This window comes from Melozone crissalis, unplaced genomic scaffold (genome assembly GCF_028551555.1).
Source record: "Melozone crissalis strain CALT ecotype California unplaced genomic scaffold, PUWL_Pcris_2 ptg000057l_1, whole genome shotgun sequence".
Taxonomy (NCBI): Eukaryota; Metazoa; Chordata; class Aves; order Passeriformes; family Passerellidae; genus Melozone; species Melozone crissalis.
The window spans coordinates 7,262,854-7,288,922 of record NW_026535835.1 but is presented as its reverse complement, the minus strand read 5'-3'; the positions used below and the strand labels follow the sequence as shown (position 1 = coordinate 7,288,922).

General features: G+C 45.6%; 1 protein-coding gene across 1 annotated transcript in view; it reads left to right on the top strand.

The window, feature by feature from the left end:
• Positions 1-640: 640 nt before the first annotated feature.
• The window catches only part of MYO1C (myosin IC), a 49,059-nt gene continuing 23,630 nt past the window's right edge, over positions 641-26,069 (top strand). Inside the window, exon 1 of the mRNA XM_054287474.1 lies at positions 641-678. The gene's annotated coding sequence lies outside the window, so the exon portion shown is untranslated. The remainder of the gene's footprint in view (positions 679-26,069) is intronic.

The following is a 26,069-nucleotide window of genomic DNA, read 5'->3' as shown; positions in this document are numbered from 1 at the left end:
CTACTTTGTGTGTCAGTCAGGGTTGGTGTTACATGAATGGCCAGAGAGGGGGGTTTGAGAGAAACTTTAAGATATTTTAAACTGCTGCGGGAGCGGCAAGAGCAGAGCTTTTTACTCTTTTAGCTCAGAGTGGTTCAGGCTGTTGGAGTTCAGTGCGTAGAATTTCCTGTAGATCCTGACGAGACTGCCTGGGGTATTTCACACCTGTGTGGGATGAACCAATGCGCTGCTCACAGCCGATGGTTACCCGAGCTCGGTGCAATGCACTCCACCTGCGTCCTTCCCAGGAGCACGCGCTCCCGATGTCTCTCACAGCCGGTAGAATTACCGACAGCGTTCCAGGTTTATCTTGTCCGTCTGCAGCAGACAGGTGCGTCTGCCCTCGGAGCTAACAGCAGCTCTCTGCACAAGCTGCCCAGCAGGATGCTGCCGCCGCCGCGGACACCGTGAGGATCGCGGGGCGGCCCGGGGGGCGAGGCGGGGCGGCGGCGGAGGAGCTCGGGGCCGGTGCAGGTGAGGGCGGAGCGGCGGCCCCAGCCCAGCCCAGCCCGCATGCCCGGCGCTCGGACATGCTCACTAGCGGCGCGCCGCGGGCTCCCGCGGGCAGTCGGCGCCGAGGCGCTCCCGGAGCCGCCGCAGGGCCCCGAGCCGCGCGTCCCGGGGCACCACCGAGCGCAGGTGAGCGGGGCCGGGGGGGCCGAGCGGGCGCTCTGTCCGTCGGTCTGTCCGTCGGTGTGCGCGGTGTGTCCGTCCCGCCCGGCCGGCCGGCGGTACCGGCGCTCGGGCACATGGTGGCCGCGGGGCGCGCGGGGCGGCGCGGGGGCAGCCGCGGCTCGGCCGTTCCCCGCAGCCGCCGAACCTTCCCGGAAACTCGGAGCGTTCTGCGCGGAAGGAGCAAATGACCGGGGTAGAGCAGCCGGCATGCCGCTGGCGGCACGGCGTGGCTCCGGCTGCCCGCAGCAGTCTCTCGCTGCCCGGCTCCCGGTGCACTCCGGTAACGCTTCCGTGCGCGCATCCCGAGCCGCAGCGGAGCCGGGGCAGGGCAGGGCGGGGCTCAGACGTGGCCGTGACACGGCCGGGGCTCCGGGCGGCTCGGCTTGCCCTTGTCAAGACAGGCTTCCCGTACATCCCGAACTTGCGTTACAGCTCCTGGGTGTGATCCACCCTGCTGGGCACAGCGCTGACTGTTCGCATTGAAGGAATTCTTCCTTCTTTGCCAGTGCTTGCACAGGTGTCTCAAAGCACTTCATGGGGAAGTGTCCTCTCTATTTAGCCCTCTGTCACAGGTGGAGATGGTCAAACTCCTTAACTTCTCAATTTAGACCCCAGGTCTGCGTCCCCACTGAGGCTCAGGGTCTCTATCTCTAGTGCTGCTTTCCATGCTGGTTTTCCCCAGTTCTAATATACCTGGAGTTAATTGTTTTAAGTGACAGTGACTCATGGGAGGAATCTGACTCTGCCTGAATGAGCAACTCATTCTAGTAACTTGAATTTTCCAAGTAAGCTGGCTTGAGCTGCATTCTTGTCGTTGGGAGGATTGCAGAGGAAAAGTGGTTCTGAGATACAATACAGAGATTATTCTGGTATTTAATCTCTCTCTGACAGTTGCCTGGGGGGGGAAGGCTCCTCCAGAACTACTTGTGGAGGGCAGCTGCTTAGTTTTTTAAAGTGACAAATGAGAAAATTTGCTTGGTTGGTGGGACAAGCCATGAAAACAGAACCACATCTTAGAGTACTTGGAAAGAAAGGCATTTTTCTTTCATCCCCTTTTGGAGCAATAGACAATTGCCAGTTGTCAGCACCTTTTCAAAACTTTTAGAAACTGCCTAAGGCTTATGGAACTGATGAGTTCTTAATTTTCACAGTAGGCCCTGATATGGCAACCACTGTCATAACACTTCAGGGGTTTTAGTTTTGATAGTGGATATAATCCTGTGTTCTAGGGAGGGGCTGTGTAAATATGAATTTTGTGTTCTGCCTGGCAGGGACCAATGGAGTGCTACACTGAACACATGTTCTAATTTATCATCGTACAAAGGATAGATTTATTTTTAAATATTAAAAAAAAAAGGTGTGAATCATAACACACTAAGGAGTGAGAGATCCCATGTGAGTCAGTATCCACAGTGTGTAATTTCTGTTCTCTCCTGCATAATTAATAATGAAGAAACTTGTGATTTACAGTACATCTTCAGGATTTATAACAACTGTAAGAGAACTTGCATAGATCCTGACAAAATTAGTCAAGCCATTTTTATTTTTTTATTTGATCTAACCCCACTGGAGGAAGGCCAGTAAGAAACTGGGGGCTAAGAATGCTTTATAACATTAAATATAGTGTTTCTTTTTATGCATAAGCTCAAACTCTATGGATGCCTTTATGCAAAGCTAAGAGAGTCTTAGTCTTGTTCAGATATATACAAAGCTAAGATAGTCTTAGTCTTGTTCAGATATCTGAGATTTTTCTGTTTGTAGTGTCATGTTGCTCATTACTGCATTAGGAACCACATGCTTTCTAGGAACAGGACAAATTCCTCTCCCCCTGTCCAAAGGAACAGTCTGCTCCAAGTGCAGGAAAAACAAACTGCAGCAGCTGCCACAGTCCCAGGGCAGTGCCTAAACCCAGCTCCCAGTGCCCCTTACCTGGCAGCTGTGAATGCTTCCAGCATGGAAAATATTGAGGAGCACTGGCTGCAGCACTTTGCCCCCCAGTTCAAAGGGCTGATGAGTGAGCACTGTTCTCAGGTAACCAGCTGTGCCTTCTGGAGGACAGGAGTGTGTTTGGGAGAAGCTGGAGTGTTACAGGTGCTGCAGAAAAGGAGGTGGAGAGAACTCAAAGTAGAGATTTCCCCAGGGCTGCTGTGTGCCACAGCCCTTTGTGAGAGGGGTAACTCAATCACTTGTGCTTTCACACAGGCTGAAGAGCCATTCAGAAAGGCTGATTTGTGTGGTGGGGAAAACCATCTGTGTTGTGCTTTGGGTTACCTCTGGCAGTGGCAGCCAGAGGTGGTTAACTGCTGAGAGCTGATCCAAATCAGAACTGAGCAGCCAAACAAACAAACAGGGGATTTGTGAGGAGCAGTTCCCCAGCCCAGCTCTCTGTGTGAGCACAGCAACATCTGCACAGAGGCAGGGAGGGCTGGGCTCAGGTGTGCCCTTTGTGCTGGCATGAAGTGATGGCAATTATGGCACGTGTGTGTCTCCTGTCAGGGCTTTTCCTGTGTTAAACACTGCTTTGCTGCTGTGCAGCCAGCTTCTGAGTGATGTGGTTGGCTCTGCCTAGGATTGCTATCCCTGGCTTCTCCAGAAACCATCCATCCAACCTTGCTGTCAGCTCTGGTGGGTGAGGTTTGCATGCCTTGTCTTCCTCTGAGATTGTAGCACGGTTCTTTTTCTGCCTGGAGGGAGCCACTTGTGCTGTGCCTCTCTGTACCTGGATTCAGGGATCTCTCTGCTGGAAAATATCCTGCTCTGTGTTTTGTGCCCTCCTCTGCATATTTCTGGTTGATGTATTGGTGGGGTGGGTGGCCAGCGCTTTCCAGAAAACATTAATAAAAATGGAAGCAGGCAGCACAAGTCAGTGTGAAAGGCTAACAAGGCTTATTAAGGCAGAAGGTTTGGAGTGGACAAATCTCAAGTAATTTGTTGCAACTGAGTCATGTTCTGTGGGGGTGGAAGTGTTCCTTACAGCCCTGCCCTGCCTTATTTAAATATTTAAACATTTAAATACAGCAAGGAGCAGCAGGGCCAGTACCTTTTCTGTTGCTATATATCTCCAGTGTAGTCTGTTCTGTATTAAATTCCTGTACTGGAAGGCAGTAAAGGTTAGTATTTAGAACTCCTGTGGCATTCATGCATGCATGGGTAGCTCTCCCTGGCAGCTTTTTTCTTTAGGAAATCATTTGGTCAGGTGCCAATGTCCAGCTTTCCTGGGACACTCTCAGTCCTTTAACCAGCACAGTGACCTTGGGCCAGCCTGGCCACCACCCTTCCTGTGATTCTGTTCAGCAGCTGATAATAACTGGATGTAGAATTTGACATTTTGGCAGCACCTTTGGAGTGTTTGCCCTGTGGGCAGTGAGGTCCCAGGGCTGGGAGGTACAGCAGGCTGCAGCCACTGAAAGCTCTGTCACTGAATGGGCAGTGTCATTGTTGGTGCTGAGGAATGTCGTGTCAAAATGTGTTGTGATATTTGCCAGGAAATGGAGAGTCCATGAATGACTAAAAAGTGCTCTGTGACACAGCTGTGATGGCACTCAGCCTGCAGGCTGGGCTCTGCAAGCTAGAGCTGTTGTGCCTTGACATTTATTTTGGTGATTTCTTTTGAAGGCACTTTTCTAGTAAAATTTCACCACAGAGTTTGCTGTAATGATGATGAAAGGTCTAGAGGGGAAGTCCTGTAAAGAACAGCTGAGGTCACTTGGTTTGTGCAGCCTGGAGAAGAGGAGAGTGAGGTCAGACCTCACTGGGGGCTGCAGCTTCCTCAGGAGGGGCAGCACCAACCTCTGCCCTGTGACAGGAGGAGGGAGCAGCTGGAGCTGTGCCAGGGCAGGTTTGGGTTGGATTTTAGGGAAAGGTTCTTCCCCAGAGGGTGCTGGGCACTGCCCAGGCTCCCCAGGGAATGGGCACAGCCCCAAGGCTGCCAGAGCTCCAGGAGAGTTTGGACAGCACTCCCAGGGATGCTCAGGGTGGGATTGTTTGGGTCTCTGTGCAGGGCCAGGAGTTGGAATAGATGATCCTTGTGGGCTCTCCAGCTCAGGATTTTCTGTGATCTGACTCCTTATTTCCTTTTAATCTGACCAGAGATTTCCCCCTTCCAAAAGCTAACACAGAGATGTGCTCCTACCCTGGGACAGGAAAGCAGCCTTTGCAGGGGCTTGGAGGCTGCAGGGAAACCTCCTTGGTGCCTCAGCAGCTGAGTTTCATTAGGCAGAGTGGTCCTGGTGCCTTCTGCCAGCTGACAATCACCAGGTGTGTTTGGCCATTTTGCTAATGAAGAGGGGGATTATGGAAGGAGCTGTAATTCAACTAGGGAGCAGTGTTTGTCTGAGGATTTTATTGAGCTTGCAATTGCATTTTTCTTCATTACCGTATCCTCAATATTTTATGGCTGTCTTTATGTCTGTTTTCATTGTCACCTGATGCCTGGGCTAGATGGGCTATTCCTATCCAGGAAAGAATCAGCTTTATTTCAGCATTATAATGACCAACTGAGAACAGAAAAAAAAGGTAAACTCAGCTTTCACACTGCACATATTGTTCATGGCTGAAGGGTCCAGTTAAGTCAATGTCCAATTATATAATGAAGAGATAGTGATCTGTTTAGCTTTTTAGAAAATTAAATTCCACTGAAACAATATAACTGGGACTATGGAAGTAGGAGGAAAACTATTTTCCATTCTGAAGCAGGCCTTTGTATAGAGTTGAGTTTTTTTAAACTCACTAACAGTAACTAATAACTTGTACATTATACAGCCCACACTGAGTCATTGTTTACTCAGGGAAATGACTTTCAACAGCCAGACTTGTTTGTGAAGTTTAATAACTAAAATATGCAGTTCTGTGCTTTACAAGGCTGCACACTATAACCAACATTTTGGAAAAAAACAAAACCTGGTGCATGTTTGCAACATCACACAGCACTGCATTACAAATGCTGCTGCTGCAGCTCAGGTTTTGATCTGCAGTAAAAGCTGGTGAGTCCAATGGTGTGGTGGGAAGATTATTGCACAAATTAGTGTTGGGCTTCTCTAGAGTTTTATTGAATCTCCAAATTAGAGACCAGGAAGCCTTGTTCTGTGTCCACACACCTTGTTATTTTAAATAACAGGTTGTTCTCCACTCTTAGGACTTCTGGAGTCTGTTTGAAATTGCCTCTTGTTCTTCTTGGGAGGGAAAGCCACACCTTTGCACCAGGAAGGCAGGAATTCTCTCTCTGACAGAACTGGAACTCAGACAGAAAGGCAGATGTTTCTTTTGCCTCCTTTGAGTGAGCACTGGGGTTCATTTGTGAGCTTTTCTGCCTTCTCCTGACTCATGGTCTGCTGCTCTGTGTTAGCATGGGATTTTCTCACAGATGTTACAGGAAACTTCCCTCCCCACCCATTACACCTGAAAAGGTTTTAACAACAGTCAGGGTTTGTGTCCCTGGTTGGTTTTGGGGTTCTGAATAAACAACCAGCAGAGCACCCATCACATTTCTCTAGTAAACCAAGTGCTTCATTTTAAATACTGTATTCAAAAAGGTTATTTTTTATTTTTCCCAAAATTACAAGTTTTTTTGGACACAATTTTGTTGGAAAACAGAAAGGAAAACCTTTGTGTCATAATTAAGGTGAATACAGAATATGTGACTTGCAAAATCCTCATTTTATTTGTGCATGGATTTGTTTGCTCTTATAAGTGAGGGAGAGGATCAAAAGCAAGTTCTGCAGAAAAGTACAGAGTGTGTTTTTGTGTGTGCCCAACCATAGCACTCTATGGGAATGCAGATTATATTTAATTTTGCTGATCATCTGTCCAGGAATCTGATGGACAGGACCTGGGAACAGCAATATATGGAGCTATCAGCAAAGCTTAGAACATCAACTTTTACCATCCCAGAAATTCTCATGTTTTACTTTATAAATCCATTAAAACAACTGTACAGTGCTGTGAAATCCTGGCAGGCTTGGAATTACTGAGAGAACCACCAGGTTTCCTTGAGTATAAACCCAAGCTCTGACTGCAAGGTGTCAGGATGGACATGGATTATTTCTGATCAGCTGAGGTGTAGAAAAAGTGTGGATGGACATATCTAGGTGAAACTTGGTTGTTTGGAAAGGGAGTTTATAAACCTTGAGGGGGTTTGAATATTCTGTGCTGGTCTAAGAGAAAACCAGAGGCTGAAAACACAGAAGGAAAAGTGGAGGCTGAGAGAGGGTGGGAGACCAATAGAAAAAGCAGAAACTGAAAAGGAGTGGGAAGCCAAAATGTTGTGGGAGGTCAGCAAGGAAAGTAGAGGCCAAAAAGTGGAGGCTGGAAAAGTTAGATGGAGATAAAGATGTGTGGGAGGCAGAAAAGGTAGTGAGGCCAAAATGAGCCCATATCAGAGTTCTGATCAATCTCATTTTGCTCTGTTGGCCTCCACATCCTCCTGAAGAAGGGGACTCTCAGACTATTCAGCTGAAGGAAGTTAAAGCTCAGCTTCATGGAATAACTTGGGGACAAATGCCCATTGTCCTGGCTCTTGTATTGCTTCAGTTGGAGCTTAGTTTCAGCACTTAAAAATTTGGTTTCCAGCCGAAAACAGGTCTGTAAATTGTTTGAGTCTTGATTGTAAAAATAGTGCAGGTGAGCTGTAGTGCTGCCTGACAGTTCAATACCTTAAAATATTTTCCTTTAAGATCACCAGAGATGTCCCCTAAACCCACAGAAGAAACAGCACTGACTGCTTTTGCAGGGATTTGAGAAAGCTAGAAGGAATTTGGGATAATTTATGCAAGAGGTATTTCCAAACCAAGTGTGTTTAAGTCCCTTAGAACTTTTAAGAAAAACAACATAATGAAGAAGCACAGTGTCTTTTCTCTTTGCCTGATATAATTAAAGAATACAAGAGCTGATGGTTATGAGCCATTTACATATTAGGGTAAAGCTTTCAGACATTATTTGATTAAAATATAAACTAATCTGATTTGAGGTATTTGTGGCTTGATACAAGGAAGAAGCAGAAAGGAAAGGAGAGTAAAAAGAGAGATGAGCTGCACTTCCTGGAGAGAAAAGCAGGGCATGGCTGGTGCTGGCAGCCTGGCAGGTAGTGAGTGCTGGGAGGGACTGAGGACTTCCCTGCTGCTCTGGCACACTGGTCATGAGGGCTCCATGTGAAGAGGAAATGTTGCAAGAGATGTGGTGTTCTCTATGCAAAAAAACCCTTGTGTTGTGCAGGAGGCTGTTTGATCTCTGTGTCTCTTCAAACTGAAACCTGGGTGGTTGCCAAGTGTCTGCTCTGAAGCTTCCGGATCTAGGTGGGGACAGGGGAGTTCCAACTGTAACCTGAATGTGTTGAACTGGCAGCTGCTGGTGTCCAAACCACTTGCACTGGGAGGAAAATTCCACAGAGTGGCTCTGTGTAGGATGAGAATGTGAGCTATGTCCAGGCTCACGGCCATGGAACTCAGAGCTGCTCTCCTGTAACTGTTTATTTTTCTCTGGAGGCTTCAGTCAAGTTGGCTGTTTGTCTCTGAGTGCAGCTTTTTGCTGGAATGCTGCCTGCCTGCCATCAGAATAAGGGAGCACCTGTGAAAGGATTGTGGTGTCACCTGAGAGGAAGGAAATCAGAAATCAGTGTTGCTGCAGGGTGAGTGTTCACATCTGGGAAGAAATATTTGTACAAGCCAGTTATTGCCTTCCTAGGAAAAATTAGGTTGTGACAAAATTTTTTTGTTTGGAAAGGTAAATTCTAGTGTAGCTGTCAGCTTGGTACCTGGCTGTCTGTTTTGAGCAGTGAATTTCTCTGTGCTGAAGTCTTGAAAGTGCTTTTCAGGCCACACTTGTACTGGTCTCAAATTATCTTAATTGCAAACCACTTATCTGAACTGATGAGTAGTTAACACAAATGTGACACGGTGCTCGTTAGAGTAGAAAATCAATCAGTGTTTAGTGTGGGCTGGATTGACATTTCTGGATTGATAGAGGATGGGGAGGTTCATTTGGGTCAATAAATGGCTCAGTGATGAGTGTGTGCAGTGAGCTGCTCCTCTCCTTGTGCTGGCAACCAAACCCCACCAGCATCAGCCCTCATTTCTAAGGCCAAAAGTGTCAGTTTTTGCATTTTTTTGGAGTAGCAGAGCAGTGCTGGGACAGGATTCCCGTGTGTCAGGTTAGGTGATTTATGGTGCTGCTCCCTGCTCCTGACAGGCTGCACCCCTGGTGACATTCCTGGCCTTGTCCCCAGGGCTGCTGGGGGTGATTCTGTCCTTGTGTCACTTCTCCAGGATTCCAGTGCTCAAGGCATGAGGGTGTGCACAGGGGAGGGGATGTGCAAGCAGCCAGGGAGTCTTGGAGCTTCATCCATGTCACTTCCATGAAATGCCCTTTCTTTTGTATCTAAGATAAGCTTATCTTGATATCAGTTCTGTTTAGAATCATAGGATGGTCTGGGTTGGAAGGGACTTAAAGATCATCTTGTTCCACCTTTCACTGAACCAATTTAAATTGGTTTCACTGTAGTTCTCCACTCCCTGCCTTGTCCTTGCATCTATGTGACCCTTTGATTAACCCTTTGAAACAAAGCTGGGAGAGCAATGATGACAAAAACAGCGTTTTCTGTTTGTTCAGTTCCCTGAAGTGTCTGCTCAGAGCTGAATGGATCTTGGTCCCATCCAGAGGGGGAGAGGGCCAGGACAGGCACAGCTGGGACAGAGGCTGTGTCACAGTAACATCAGCTGCCAGCAGCCTGGGACTGCCCTTTGGCACCTCAGAGGACATTTTCTGTGCCCTTTTCACCTTGGACAAGTGTCTGTAGTGTAATGATGTGGGAATGATGTCTTGTGTGGCTGTTCTATTCTTACGCTGCTGTGTTTGGATCCTTGAAGTCAGTGCTAGTGAGAAGTTTAGTTTGTTTGCTCGAAGGTTCTGCAGTCACACTGGGGCACTTTTGTGCTCTGATGTGTGGGCTGATTGGCACCAAAACCTCCCAGCATGTGGATGTGGAGCTAGGCCAGCTGTTTGGGACATAAATGGTAATTAGTTGCTTTCTAAATGTTGCCTTTATCAAGGTTTACAAACAGAACAGGCAATCTCCACTCCACTGCTCATAATGAGCATTCCCAAGCTGCCACAGCCCCAGCTCCTGAGCAGTGCAGGAGCACCTGCCCCTGCGTCCTGCACTGCTGGTGCCCTGTAATGTGCATTCAGATCAGAGAGGCACTGATAAATCCTTCCAGGCTGCACACACTTGGACACAGAGCCAGGAAAAGCTGCTGTCTGTTGTGCCTCTTGCCAAAGCATCCTTAGAGTGGCTGGCATCCAAAACAGGGATGTTGCAGACATCCTTTATGAAAAATCCTTTCCTTAGGATTTTTCCTCCTGAGAAGCTGGGAGGCCTCAGGAACAAAATGTAAACATTGATTATCTGCTGCTGTGGAATGCAACAGGTGCATCTCTGATTGGCTCATGTTGGTTGTTTCTAATTAATGGCCAATCAAAGTAAGCTGGCTTAGTCAGAAAGTCCGAGCCACAAACCTTTGTTATCATTCCTTATTATTCTATTCTTAGCTAACCTTCTGAAGAAATCCTTTCTTCTATTCTTTTAGTATAGTTTTAATATAATATATATCATAAAATAATTAATCAAGCCTTCTGAAACATGGAGTCAGATCCTCATCTCTTCCCTCATCCTCAGACCCCTGTGAACACCACCACACAGGGAGAGGAGCCCAAGGCACAGGGGTCCAGTTGGGCACTGGTATCTGGAATATTTTGCTCCCTTCCCTTCCCAGGGCATTGTTTTTTCCATGGATGGAGTTTGGGAGAGCCAGTGCACCGAGGGTGAGGATGGGCAATACCTTACCCAGATGAGGATGCACAGATTCCCACTTTTGCCCTGCTTTTCACCAGGTGTAAAGATCCAAGGAACCTTTGATCCCTGTGGGACTCTGACAAGGCATTTGTGGTGGGTAGCAGAACAAGGTTACTCTGTTGTGGTATCTGAGCATGCCATGAGAGACACAGGCAGAAAGGGGAGAGGACAGGGAATTAATTCTGCTGCCAAAACCTTCCATGCCAGAGGTTGGATGTGGCTCTGTGCCCACCCCGGGCATTCATGCAGGTTCCTGCAATTTCTTGCTGTCACCACCAGCAGTGGCACACAAGGAAACAAAATTTAAGAATGTCATCCTGCAACAGAGACCTCAAGAGGCTATTTCTAGATGGAATTGGAACTCTGTGTGATGCAGTGGACTGTAGGCTCATTGTGAGGGTAGAAAACAACCCAGAGTGGTTTGCACTGGAATTCTTGATGCTGCAGTAGGCAGCTGGATTAAAATGTTTTGGAGTTTTGCTCCTTTTTGATGCACTATGGGTGAAGAGGCTTCACAATCAGCTGTGAGCTGGAGTGGGTTAGCATTTGGAGAAGTGAATTTTGGCATAGGGGGGTTCAGCCCTGCAGGTACCTGCATGCAGGCACTCCTGGGAGCCCTCAGCTGTTGTGGAATTTGTCCGCTCACCAGACAAGTGTGTGCTGCCTCTCACACAGCCCAGCAATCCTGAGAATGTGAAGGGCTCTCGGATTCCAGTCCTGTGTGACCCTTCCCCTCCAGCTCTAGGGCTGGTGGAAGCAGGAAAGGAGGTCAGGCTTGAAATCTGAAGTCGGAGGGGAGGAATTCGTGGATGGGCAGCAATAACGCCCATCACTGAGTGCCCCGGCCACTCCCTCTGCCGCTGCTCTGTGGAAAGTCTGATTAAAGGCAGCTCCGCCCCGCCTGCCTGAGCCATACATCCAGCACAAGTGCCAGATTCTCTTCATTCCAGCCCGCTGACTTCAAGGAGGACTTGCTCTGACAAGCTGGAAATGAGGGCTGGCAGCTTCATCTGCAGCTCAAAGGCTTTATCTCTCTTAGACACTCTTGCTAACATTTCCCACAAACACTGCTCTGCTGGTAGGAGCTGCTGCACACACAGGATCCATCAGGCACTTGTGAATAAAGCCTTACCTTGTGTAACTCTCCTCAGAGCAGGCAAGGAGCACTTCACAAAGCACTTGGCACCAGGCCTGTGGCAGAGCTGGCTCTCCTTGTGTTTCAGCCTCATTATCTGAGGAGCAGTAGGAAGAGTCAGCTCAGCCTTTGATTCTCCTGTCCCCCTACCAAGCACTGATGTTCTTTCCTCCACAACAATCCTACAGCCCAACCTCCATCTCCCACTGGGGCTGTTTCCATCAGCTGAAAGCTGCAGCTTTCCATCACCTCCAGCTTCCACACCATGTTCTGATAGTTCTCCACCTCAGCCTCTCTTTCCTCTCTGAGCTCCCACCTTCACTCCTGCCCCTCTGCTCCATGATGAGCTCTTTGACTTCCAGGATTGTTCTGGCCCCAGCAGCAGCTGCTGTTTCCCTGCTCCATGAGGGATGCCAGCTGTGTCCACCTGTTAGGGTTGTTTTGCATGTGCCTTTAAGGCAGCTGCTTCTGCTGCATTTGCAGCCTTGAACCTGGAATATTCATATTCCATATCTCAATCAATGGATGAACTCAGCCTTCACTAAATGCTTTCCCTGGGTGAAATCTATTTAAGATGTAATAATAGTTCTAGAGAACCCATGCCAGAACAAGATAGCCAAGCTGTTCTTTGATTGCTGTTTGTTTCAAAATCAGTATTAGAGCAAGTGTACTTTTACATTCATATATTTAACATGTGGAATGAATAACCTTAAGCTGATGCAGCAAGGTGTGCACCCTCATATAAAAATTTATCATAAATCAAATTTGAGTCATCATCATGATTGTGTCATGATTTCTGCTTAAAAGGGCATCTTTGATGTCATCACCATATTGCTTCACAAGTAGCTTGCTGGTGTTATTTTAGGTTGGAGAGGGTGTGTGTGCTTGCTTTAGCTTCTAAAAACCATCAGGCCAGTGTCAAATGTCTGCCCAGTGCTTCACAGATTGCACAAGTGGCTGCTAGCAGACAAAACTCTCTTTTTTTTTTTTTTTTTTTTTTTTTTTTTTTTTTTTTTTGTCTGATTTTGAGGGAGGGCTGTAACGACAGGGCTTTGACTTGTGGCCATATAACCAACCCTGCTGAGCAGAAAGGGAATCCCAATGATATCTGCTCCAAATGCTCTTTCCTGACCATGGCACTGTGCTTCCTGGACATTGTGTGAACTAAAACTTGTAAAACAAAAGCTCTAATTTCCCTCTGTGAAGCTCAACACAGAGCATACAACTCTGGAGCAGCAGGATATGAGAATTAGAATCATTGGTGCAGTGAGGATTTTGAACAAGAAGCAGGCATGAAATACCCAAAGCATTTAACCTCTGTGTTTTATTCATCCTGGAGCAAGTGTAATTTAAAGTGGCACCTCTATAATTGATGAAGTATCTTTTTACCATTTGTTTAATTACCAGTTTCAGTGTCTAGAAAGCAGCAGATCAATAATTTACAGTGATGAACTTCCCTGTGCCTCTGTTTTTCTACTTCAGCCATGCAAACAACAGCTCCTGAAACGAACCCTCAAATATTGATGCTTTCCTTTAGGTGATATAAAAGAGCTTGACCTTTCTTCCTGCCACAGGTGCACTCCAACACCACTGAGGCTGAGGGCAGAGCACTGGCCTTGGCAAGGCAGGGTTAATTTAGGGCTTGCCCTGCATTTTGTATCAGCTCTCAGCTTTTTGCAGCCTGCTCTCATTGTTGGAGTGATGAGGGCTGGGCTGCTGTTGTTGCTGTGACAGCAGATGCTGCTGCCCTGGCTTTAGCAGAGCTGGTAAAACAGAAAATTTAAGGTAATGAACCAAAGCTGCTGCCTGTGGTTTATACGTATTTCTTTCATGATGGGGTTTGATAACAAATGTTGACTTTTCTATGTGAAATATCTATTTTGGAGAGTCTTGGATCCTTCTGTCAGGTTAGAGCTCAGATTCCCTCATGGTGCTGCAGCACCTCCCCAAGGGGAAGTCCTTGATGTGTCCAGAGGATCTGTACCTGTCAAATCAGAGGGGAAAATGTGTTTCCTTCCCAGTGGGATGGTTCAGACAGTTCCTCTTGTGCTCCTGGCTGCCATGGACTGTGGGGTTTTCCCACACAGCATCAGAACAAAAGATCTAAATACACCCAATTTCCATGAGATCTCCAAATCCAGGATTTCTAGCAGGATGGTGAACTCTGCTCTCAGTTTCTCAGTCTCATACCTCTGATTCTTCTCACTTTTTAGAGCCAAGACAAATCTCTTATTTCTCCTAGACTTGACTTTGAAAATGAGCAAACAACTTAGTGCGTGCATCCTTGGGCTTGGTATGAAAAACAAACAGGGAATGCAAAAGTCCATCCCTTTGCTTTCTCTTAGGAGTGCCAGCCCTCATCTCCTGCTGGAGAACAAGATGCCGTGGGACAGTTGGCATTTCTGTTAATGTCACAACTGTCAATTCCTTCAGGATCTCTCCTTTCAGCTGGAGCTCACAGCCCAGGAGAAGGTTTTGTTTAGAAAATAGGTGTAAAGGGTCATGAGGAGGATTCCTGGGCCTGTTGTGTCAGTCTCAGCAGGGTTTGTGGAGTTTTGCAGCCACCAAATGCAGGATTAGGAGTAAATCAGACAGAGAAAGGAAAAGGGTTTGGACCCAACCACAGCTGGGGAATGAATGTTTCCATTCTCTGCAGACCCATGTTTATCCAGATGTGCAACACACATTCCTGAGAACCACAAAGGGATGGACTCCTTCATTGTTCTTTAGTGTCTCTGTTTCTGATTAAACTGATGCCTCTGATAATGCAGAAAGTTTTGAAAATGCAGAAAGCAGGACTGTGTAATTCTCCTTAAGAGAGAGTTGAAACCACCTTGGAGATGGGATATTGCTTGTAATCCAAAGGGGGCTAAGTTGCAGGGTATAATTTATTTATTTTTTAACATCAATGTCATACTGCTTTTTTTACATTAAAAAATATTGATTTAAGGTTTAACTGACATTCCTATTGGTTTTGATCCAATAGGAATGTCAGTTTTAAAATTCTTGGAAAACGATGTTCTGAATTGAGAATATTCTGAATTGGAGTGCAGGCTGATGCAGGTGGACATGGGATACCCTTCTGAAATGATGGCTGTATTTTCCAGGCAGCCTGGAACACTTTTGCCATCCCAATGACAGCTCATCATTCCCTGTGGATGTTAAGTGATGCTAAATCTATTTTGGGACAGAAAAGATTCACCAAAGCATTAAATCCTCCATGAGTGATACAGGGGGGACTCCTTGGGGCACAGGCAGAGCAGCCAGAGGAGATGAGCTCACACAATAAATACCCTTCCTCTGCTGCCTTTTCCCCTCCTTTTCAGCAGAAGCAGGGCAGGCAGGGCAAAGGGAAGCAGCTCAGACATCAGCTGCAACATCATCTGCCCACGTGCTCAGCTCTCTGCCAGCCTCTGGCTCCTCTCCTTCCCTCTGCAGACTGCTCAGCCCCTTCCTTTCAGCACAATCTGGAATTTCTGCAGCTCATCCAATATTCTTATTTTGGGTTCGTGAGCTAGTTGTTGAAACCCTTTCCTTAAACTTTTCTTTGGGGGCTTGTGGCATCACAGTCAGTGTAAAGTGCTCTTTGTTCCCTTACAAAGAGGGGTTTGAAAAGTTCAGTCTCATGTGTGTCACTAATAGTTTTATTAGAATTTATTTATAACTTTGCACTGCCCCAAAATAACTGCCTGCCTTAGGCCAACAAAGTCAGTTTGAAACAGAGGAGAGAGGAAAAAGAAAAAAAAAAAAAAAGTTAAAAAAAAAAAGAAAGAAGTGGAAGTACAAATTGTGCCTGTAAACTCTTCACTTATAAATCATCAAATTAAAAAACTGCCCCACTTGTTTGAATATCCAAAGCATTCAATGAACTTAACTCCACTTGGGAACTTGGAGTTTGCCACAGAATTTCTACAGAGTTTGCTTTAAAGGGGGGTCACACCCAGAAGGAAAATATGAATTTGTTACTCCCAGGTATCACCCAAAACTCGCAGGTTGCTGATTTGGCTTTTTCCCCAAGGAACCTGTGGATAATCCATGGAACAAACCTATGGCAAATGCAATTGTACCAATACAAAATGTTGCTCACAGCAACATATCCCCATATTTTGGGTACAAATGATAAAAATATCCCAGATATTACATTGATATAAACATCTTTATCCTACTATAAACTGTCCATAGAAAGGGATTTTGCTGTTACAGTAACAGTAGAGAGGAGTAGGGTTAGTTATTTGTTGGGGTATCACTCATGTGCAAAATATTTATAAAAAAATCCAAATTTAGGCAAATATGTTCCATATGTGAGCCTCTCTCCTGTGCTTTTTAGGAAAGTTTTAGTAATTTGACCTTTATTCTTCTCTCTTTGGAAGCTTGAATATACTCATAAAATCTAGATATTACCTATGCTGCGGTCTCCACATAACAGAAAAGTTCATGGCTTTGAAAACAAATTAGGAATTCCACGATAGCTTTATTCAAGTTTTATAAAAAAGAAAAGCTCTATGCTGCCTTAAAAGAAACAATTTCATTTGGCTGTTTTGAAGGGAGGCATTTCCTTTTAAAGCTGTTTTTCACAGTATACCAATGATCTGATTTTGGGTGTGGTTTGTTTTAATGTAAAGCTACATTGGTGAAAGTTGTCGTTTAAAATTGAAAAGGACAGGAGAGGTCCATGAGGTGAAGTGATTTCCTATAAAACAGTCTGATGTAGTAGATAAATTTGCTATTTGGATTTGTATGTAAAATGGATTTTTGTGTAAAATGGATTTTTGTGTAAAATGATGAGTGTTGGCACATAAAGAATGATCTCTTTCAGGTGGCCTTCCTTAAGTTTCAGATTTAACCTACTAAAGAAAATAAAGCAACTTAAACTTTCTGCTTTAGTGCTGGCAGTTCTAAACAGATAATTCCTATATTTAGAGAAGAATTTTGCATTCACTGGGGGCACAGGGGAGGCTTGGAATCCTGTCAATACACAGGTATGATTCTTCTCACTTTTTAGAGCCAAGACAAATATCTTATTTCTCCTGGACTTGACTTTGAAACTGAGCAAACATCTTAGTGCCTGCATCCTTGGAGCTGGTATGAAAAATAAACAGGGAATACAGCAGTGTTAGGGTCCAGCCTGACAGCTGAGGCTTTGTACTGACTTAAATCCACAGGGAGCTCGTTCCCAAAAATGTTCTTCTCCAAATTTAACTTCAGATACCACTGACCACAAACCATAGCAGCAGAGGCCATCTTGCTGAATTGCTTTATAATTGTTATGGAGCAAGTATTACATGAGAAAAGAGGCATAAGAGCATTTAAAATTAGAGCTTTTTTGTAGCTGTTTTTCTCTCAGAGTCATAACCACTTGTGTTTCCCAGCTCTGCCTGGTGCCTGCACTCATTTTCCCCCTTGCTGTGCAGTCAAGGATGTGAAGTATTTAACAAGACAAAAATTAAAGGTCAGTCTAAAAATCCTCAGAAATCAAGATGTCCCTAAAGATAAAGTCCAAAGTGAAACATCCTCTTGGCCCAGAACAGGCCCTGGAAGGCTCAGAGTGCACACCCTGTCCTGGCCAGGTGTTGTGGGGACCAGGGGCAGCTGCTGAGGTCCTGGTGGCACTGGAGGAATCCTGAGGGACAGCAGAGGGGATTGGGAATAATTGGGAATCTCAGCTGTGTTTTCATGGGGGCTGTGAAGCTCCTGATGCTGATATGTGGAGAGAACTTTGTTGTCAAACTCTAATCTCTCATCAATGACTTTCACAAGGGTAGCCTGAATTGGTTTTTTTTAAAGCTCTCTTTTTAAGGTTGTTATAATTTATTTTTTTTTTTTAATTTGCTGTGGCAAACTGAGCCCTGCAGCTCAAGGAGGTCTCACCAGCTGACAGGAAAATGTTGGCTGGGATTTGGCTTTGCTTTCCCCTGGAAGTTGTGTCATTCTGCAGAGAAGAGACATAGGATGTGGCAGGGCTACAGATACAGAATTGTTTGTACATTTTGTCACAAACCTCTCTTGCTGTCAGGGAGGAAAAAAAAAAACAACCAACAAAACTCTGGGTGATAAATCTGTCTGGCAATTTATATTGTGCTCGTTTCCGTGGCAGCTCTGGGGCTGTGTTTGCTCAGCAGGCAAACTGGGTGCTCCTGGCCTTCCTCATAGAAAAAGCAGAGATGGAAAAATCCCCCTTGATGGGAATCACAGAGAAACCTTCCAGCTCTATCACTACCCCCAAAGGAACCCTCTGTGAGCGTTGTTGTAGTAACTCCCATTTGTATAAGAAGGAGGAAAATGTGTCCTTTAACTGGGTTTGGAGGTTTGGTGTTTGCTGAAGGGATGTGGAAAGGATGCACATCCCTGGCAGCTCTGCTGGGACGTGCAGCTGCCTGGAGCTGCTGAAACTCTTGGCCTAGGACATTAATTCCTGCTATTTTGTGGGAGTGCTGCAAAAATGAACTTTAATGGTGCCCAATGTCTTTTCTGTTTAAACCAAGATGAGTAAGGACTGTCCAGTTCATAAAACATTGGTGCTCATGGATCTGCAGCCCAGGAAGGGCAGGAAGGGGAGCTCTCAGCCTGCCCACTGCATCAGCACTGCCCATGTTGTGTTTTAGGCCATGGCTGTGTCTTTTCCTGCCTTTTCTCAATCAGAAACATGCTCAGCTTTGCTTTGCAAGCATTATTTTATAGATTTCAAAGTATATTCTGTCTTTTTCCTGCCATGGAGAAAAGCAAGGGCATTACAGAAGGACAGCGCATCTCTAATTTGTCCATTTAGTTGCTATTTTGGGCTGTAGGACAGGACCCTGCTCAGCTCAGGTTAAACTCTGTCCCTCTGTGTGGAGGGGAGCCCTGGGTGTGTTGCCTTGCCCTGATGTGTGAGCAGCCTCCTCAGGATTCCTGTACATCCTTCTCCTCCAGACTGCAAACAGTTTAGTGCTGATCTGGCCTTATATAGTAATTTCCTATTATTAGAAACATTTCCTTGGGATCTTGCTCAGGGAGTAGCAGAGGGAAATCCTGTTTCCTTCATCTAACTTGCAGGCAAAGCACCAGTGCTCACTCTTTCCTTATCTCAGTGGATGGAACAAGAAGTTTTTGTTGTGATTTGCTTTCCAGCCTGAAGCCCTTTCTAACACTGAGCCTCTTTTCAGAAATGCAGGAAAAGAAAAGTGAAGGAATAGGAACTGTCAGTCAGCAGTGTGAGCTGGAAAGTTTTGTCTGCAGCCTGAACATTCCCTGTTCTCTTTCATCGTGTTTTCCTCACTCAGATTGAGTCCTTCCTTTGGAAAACCAGCTCTGTGTTCAGTGCTGATTTGTGTGAAAAGCAGTGTGCTAGGATATTTCACCTGAGAGTGCCAGGGATGGGCAGACAGCCAATGGCTGTGTTAAAAAAGAGGAACAGCTTTAAATTAAGGAAGGAGAAGTTTTTGTTCTGCTGCGTGCAACAAGAAGTGTTTTTACAGGCGAGACTCACTGGAAACACAGAGATATGCACAGGCTTTGAACACTTAATTTTTCCTGTGAAAACATTTTTTCCCCTTAAAAGGAAGCTGTAGGTCCTGCCACTAGGAGTGACTGTTTGGAAAGTCAGTCGGCAGGAATGCACATCAGCTGGACTGAGTCAGGCTGTTTGTGTTACCAGCTCCCTCCAAACCCCATCCCTGCCACAGCCACTGCAGGGGAGCTGCTGCAAACCATTGTGTCAGAGCAATCACAGGGAATTAACTGCTGGGTTTAAACTTTGCTGTTGGAGTCAGTGCAACAATTGCTGTTGGGATTGGAGTGTGTTTGTAAAATCAGGGAAACCCTGACAGGGCCGTGAGCGGGAGCAGCCACGGGCATGAGACAAGCTGGCATCACATTAAGGGCATCTGGTGACTGTAAAGTGGGACTTTGTTCTGATGGCCACTGTCAAAGCCAGCCAGCCATTTCTGTTTCACTGCCTCAGCAGAAAGCAACAACAAGGAAAATTTATCTTAATTTGTTAGATTAACCCAGTTTCTGTTTTCGCTCACGTCATAGACCCAGAATTATTGTGTGTGTGCGGGAGCCATAACTAAATACAAGCCTGTCATATGTGCCTTTTAATCCATCACCAGGGGCATCAAAACAGGGAACAGCACTGGCACAGAAAGTGCAGGAATCCAAGGAGACGTGTGCATCTCCATTTTTTACAATACTCCTTTTTTTTGTATTTATTTGTGAAAGACTGAGCTTGGGAAGAAAAGAAGTTTGCTGTTCTCACTGACAAAGCTTTCTTGAAACAAACAAAACCAGTATTGACAGTTTTAGGCATTACAAAGCATAAATTAGAATCCAAAATAATAATCTAAATATTCTTTGTCTTCTGACAGGTTTTTGAACCCTTTTGGCCACACCTCACTATTTTGAAGGTTTTGTCTGTAACTTTGCAAACACCTTCACACAGAGTCAGGAAATTCAGTCAACTTGTGATGTCATGAAGTTTGCAGTAAAGTGAAGGAACTTTCATCATCTTGAGGCACCTTTTAAGTGAGTGTAACAAGCTTTTGGTTTAACCTTTCTAGGTGTGCAGTTTCATAACTGAGCAGGAATGTTGTGTCTCCAGGGGCCAATGTCCTGTGTTCAAACCTCTGCTCATGATGAGTTGTTTGGAGCACTCTTGAGAGGGGAAGAGGAGATGCTTTAATCTAAAAACTGGATAGAAAAGAGACAATTCTTAGCAGAACTAATAATATAGGGAGGAGGTTTTGCCTTTTTATCAAACCTGTTACAATATTTAGCATTGGCTCTTTGGCAGGGCATTGGTTTATCCTTATCCTGCAGTCGGATGTTCATCCTCTGTTGGACACAGCGTGCTTTTCCTAAGCAGTGGGACAAATGTCCCTCAGAACCTTCAGCTTCTGCTATAGGGTGTTTTAGGAATGTGAGGCATTTTAATCAGTTTTAGATCAGGATAATCTGGACAGCAGGGCACATGTGACAGGTTAAAGACATTTCTATTTTTTGATTAAGACGTTCCTCTGACCTGCAAGAGGAAGGGCTCTCAAATTCCTGGCCTGTTTAGGGTGGTTTCTTTCCCATGGTATTTTTGCCAAGTGCTTTCTAATTATGGAATGTGTCTTATTCTGTAGTTCTTTTGCAAGGCAGAAATAACTAATATTACAAAAATCCAGAAAGAACTCACCCACTGATCGATGAACTTGACACCTTTTGGAACAACATAGATGTGATCCACATTGATTTTTGAACAGCATAAACCCAAGGCAGCATCTCATACCTCCAGATTTATATTTTTCAGTGAAATCTGCACTGCAGAGGGGAACTCTGGTGGTGTTTTCATGGGACCAAACTCTATTTTTTCAGCAGAGCCACTGCTTGCGGGTGTAACTTAGCGAGCCTGTCGGAGCAGGGCTGACAGGAAAGGTCTCCAGTCCCCTTGCTTTGAATGTGAAATTGTATTCAGGGAATCAGCTGCTTATCTGCAACGAGCAGAGCAATCCCAGTGCTCTAATCCAGGGTTTAAATGAGTCACTTCTAACTGGTGAGGCCTGGAAAACTTGATTCATCCCTCGGCCTGTAGTTGCCTGTTGGAGTGAGCCAGACCTTGCCAGCCATCCTCAGCAGAAATCACAGACAAGGGCTGGGCTCTGCTGCTGGAAAGGAAGAGTCTGGTTTTATCACCTTCATAATCCAGGATCAAGATCTTATAAAGTAAAATTATCTCTGCTTTCCAACTTTTTTTTTTTCCCCTCCTAATTTAGGTTAATCCACATGCAGGAGAGTTTTCCTCACCAGCAGAAGGTGGGAAGTAGTTTGGCTACAGAAAAAAAGCATTTTGAGGAAAGGTCTTTTCAGTGAATAAATAAATAAAAGGGTTCTCCTGCATGAAAAAACCAAGGGAAATATGTTTAAAAATCTACTTTTAAGTGCTGGGGTGTTGTATACTTTTCTCTTATGTGGCATTTTCTGTGATGAGATGTGATCTGAGAAGTGTTAGGAAGGAAAAGATGAGCTTGTTTGTGTTAAGATAACTCTGCTAATACTAAGAATTGTAACAGGAGTTTAACTGAATCTGTTTGGTGACAATTATTTTGGTTTGAGGAGTGCTGGTGGAACACTGACATTTTCCTCCTGCAGAGTTAGAGCTGCCAGGCCACAGCTTTAATTATGCTTGGAAAACTCCTGGCTCAGGGCTCACTGCTGTGTTTCACTAATGGCTGATGTGGCTCAGTTTGGGAAATGGAGTTTTTATCACCTCTGATCTCACCTGTGCACAGGAGAGGGGCTTGGAGCAGTGTCCACTTCCTCCAGTGCCAGCTCAAAGCTGAACCCTCCTCTGAGCCACATCCTGAAGCTGCTGCTGTTAAAAATTCACCCAGCTGAGATAAGGAGGGAGTGAAAGTCCTTTCAAACAGAGTTGTGCAAGAAGCACAAATAATGTTCAAAATGGAGGCTGAGAGGGCAGAGGAGCTGTGGCACTGCAGTGCTCCCAGCAGCCAAGCTCCATCCCAAATCCTTGGCACATTCTGCCTGTGTCATCCACCACAGCCAGGATCTCTGGGATCTCTGCCTTGGGCAGAGCTAATTAGAGGGGAGTGCTGCACCCAACCACTGACAACATCTGCTGTGTGTGTTTGCTTTTAAATAGCCTCCTCTCTGAGCAGGATGAAGCTTTTTAGCTTTTTGCTCTAAATCTTTTTGCTTCAGGACTTGACCTTACCCTTCCTGTAGCAGAATTTGTGAAGGATGCATTTTGATAAGAAGGGAAAAAACAAAGCAAACAAAAAACCCTTTAAGCAGAGCTGAGTGCAGATAGTGCCAGTCATGAAACATCAGCAGCTGAGCTTGGGAATCTTTCCATGGCTCTGCATGTTCAATGATTAGAGAATCTGCTTGTCAGCTCACAATATGAATTGCCTGTAACACCTGAAGGGTGGCATCATCTCTATCTTTATTTGCAGTACCTATAACTCCTTTTAGGATGGATCCACAGCTTAGTCCATTGAGGAACAAAATAATTAATAAAATCATAGAGTGATTTTATTAAGAAAGAACTTGTGGAGATCTCTGGTCCAACCTCACTTCTGGGCAGGACTAATTTAGATTGAGTCACTCAGGCATTGTCTGGTTGAGTTTTAAATATCTCCAGGGATAGAGTTTCACAATTTTTGGGACCCCTGTTCCAGTATTTGACAACACTCATTGGGAAAAAAATTTCTCAAGAACTCATTGGAATTTCCCTTCTTCCAGCTTGTGTCCAGTGTCCTCTTGTTCTTTCACTTTCCCCTAATGCTAATGAAGGCTGTGCAGTATTTTTGTCAGAATGTCCTTATCTCAGGAGGTGGGTGGGAAATGAGGTGGGGTTTTCACACTCTTGGTGTAGCTGTGATCATAAATAATTCTGTGTGAGAAAACTGATGAGCTCAGAGACAGCAAAATGTGCAACTTGTGTTTGCAAGGGCTGGGGACTGAGGGCAGCAGTGCCTTCACTGTGTTCTCTAGAAAGCTTTTCCTTGGTAGTACAGGTAATTTTATAATAAGGACCTCACAACTTTCAGGTAAAATGGGTGTTTTGGTGGTGGATGACTCCTAAGGAATCTGGAATAAAATCCTGCTGAGCCAGGTTGGATGGGGCTTGATGGAATTGGAAATAGGTGATAATTAAGGTCCCTTCCAACCCAAACCATTCTGTGGTTTTAAATCCTTGTGAAGGCAAACAGCATCCAGGCCTGGATTCCTTATGGCCTCTGATTCTCTGGGGGGGGGAGATTCCCAGTGTAATAATTGTGGGTTTGCTGTGTTTGGGGTGACCTGGGGCAGCCCTGTCCTCACTGCTGTTCCGGGACAATAACCCCTGTCCCAGAGCTCCTCTCTTCCTGTCTGATGGCTGTGCTTTGTGTGCTGGGCTCAGCCCCAGCTTTTCCAGTGCCTGGGATGACTTTTCTTTCCGTTTTTCCTGTCATTGGGCAGCGGGAACACCACAGGCAGAGCGCAGCTGATTTCCCTGGGACTGCCTCTGCCGGGCTGCTCCTGCTGGGAGGGGAGTTCTCCTTGGAAAACGCCCTCTCCAGATGCTCCAGTAGGAGCTGGTGGGAGGGAAGGAGTTCTGACTGCGCTGAAAATGCCATGAAAAAAAAAAAAAAAATTAAAAAAATAAAGCAACTGACAGAGGAGAGAAGTTGTCCTGAGAGTGCTGCTTTTTGCAGCAGCGTAAGCGAAGGCTCTGCGAGGGCAGCGGGAGCTGGCAGGAGGCAGAGATGAAGTTCCGAGGAGGGGTAAGATTTATTTAAGGTTTATTTAAGGTTTATTTCACTCCTCTGGGAGCTCTGCAGCTCTCAGATGTGTATTTGGTCTCAGACGAAGAGAGGAGAAACGTTTTCAGGGTTTCAGCAGGAAAGTGAAATGCTTTGAGAAGGATCCTTTTGTTGGAAAATTGCGTAAAATTGGCTAAAAATTCAGGGAATACCTGTTTGGAGGAGAAAACCAAGGTGGGAGCTGAGAAAGTGGGAAGAGAGGGGAAAGCTGTGCTCTGCTTTAGGAGGGAAGAAAGGGTGGAGCCTTCACTTGGGCACAAGGATGTGAAGGGACTGTCCTGGAGCTGGGCTTTGCTCCTGTCCCATTCCTGCCATCCCAGAGAGTGGCAGGAAGTACCTGCTTTTAGGATTTATTGCCCCTGCTTAAGGATTTATTGCCCCTCAGTTCCTCCAAGCTGTTTTAGTTTAGGAAATTTTGTCCATGCTTTAGCAGCAGCCTGAACACCTGGCCCTGTGTTCCAGGCTTGGGAAAAGGAGTTTGTGGCAAAAGATTGAGAGGACTGGGATTGTTACCTGGTAAAAGAGGAGGAGAAGTAAATAACAGTGCCACAGAGAGCACAGAGATCTTTTTTCTGGGTTGTGTAGCATGGGAAGAGGGATGCTGAGTTAAGCTAAAAGTTGCCAAAGAAATGCAAAGATTATTTTCATTCAATGAATAATTGGGCCATGGAATTCACTGATTCTGGAAGATGTTGAGGTCAAGAATGAGGGAATGTTATAAAAAAGTTTTTGAGCTTTTGCCTGAATAAGAATGCTCAAGGCTTTAATTGGTAAAGTGACCAAATTTAGGAAGAGAAGGGTTGAAAACGTCACTTCTGTAAATTGGAGCAATTCTCTCTTAAAGAAGAGTTGCTATGGGGCTGGTGCATCCCATACTTGCTCAACCCAGAGATCCTTGCCTGTTTCACAAATATTCTGGTGCTGACCACTGAGAAAGTGATGAAGGGAAGGGGGCAGAGCTTTTGGAGAACCTCCTGAGTCCTTTTCTGTGGGAGTGGTGGTGACAGAGCTCCACAGGTGAAATACCACAGGGTATTTCTGCTGGCGTCTGGTGTGCTGGGGCCAGCTGTGGGCCTGGAGAAAGGCTGGCAGGGGTGGCAGTGGCAGTGTGGCTGGCAGGGGTGGCAGTGTGACAGGCAGGGGTGGTGTCTGGGGTGGTGTCTGGGATGTTCTGTGAGGGAGCTGTGGGTGTGGAGGTGCCCTCAGCATGGCCCCGGAATGCTCTGGAGCTCTCTCTGGAAAGTTTGAGTGTCTCAGAGCCCTCGTGGTGTCAGAGGTTCTGTGGGGGTGAGGAATGCAGGGGAAGGGCTGCCAGGGGGGTTGGCATTGCCAGGGCAGGGCAGCAGGGAATGGGGCACAGGGGGTGCCCCAAAGCTGCAGCAGGTCCTCGTGTTTGAGCTTCTGCCGCCCTTCACTGCTCAGCTGCTCTGGAAATCAGCATCAAAACTCACCTGAAGGGACAGCAAGCTGATGTTTCACCTTTTAGAATGCCTTTTTGAAATCTGTTTGTCTCCTGAAGCTGCTGTGGGATGCCCAGGCCTGTGGGCACAGGTCTCCTGAGCAAATTGCCACCAGCAACATCTCTGAAGCAGCAGCAGCTTGTGCCATCTGTTCAGGAGCAAAAATGTCAGCTCCCTAAATATAGAAATTCTGTGTATTTACTTTTCCAGCCCTGGTGATCTTTCTGGTTTGCCTAGTTCATTTTTCTTAGTGCTCTTTTATATTTAGCCTGTTGATTGAAATATCATTACCCCTCTTAATGGTAAACATTTTTCCTGTCCTTCAAATCAGTTGTTACAATTGTCTTTTCCTTTTCACTGCTAATTGCTTATTTCCTTACTCATCCCCCCACAAAGTAAAGTCTGGAAGGCATAATTATGTTATAAATATTGAACAAATAATATTACCTACTTATTATTTCAATTTGTCCCTACCCCAAATGTGGAAAACTTCAAAGTAATTACTTCGCAAGAATTAGTTAAGGATATAGCATTTATATTTCTTTAATATAAGTTTTTAAATAGTGTATTCTGGAGTTCCATCCTTCCATCTGGTTAGGATGGGAAATATCAGAGGGACAACCAAGTTC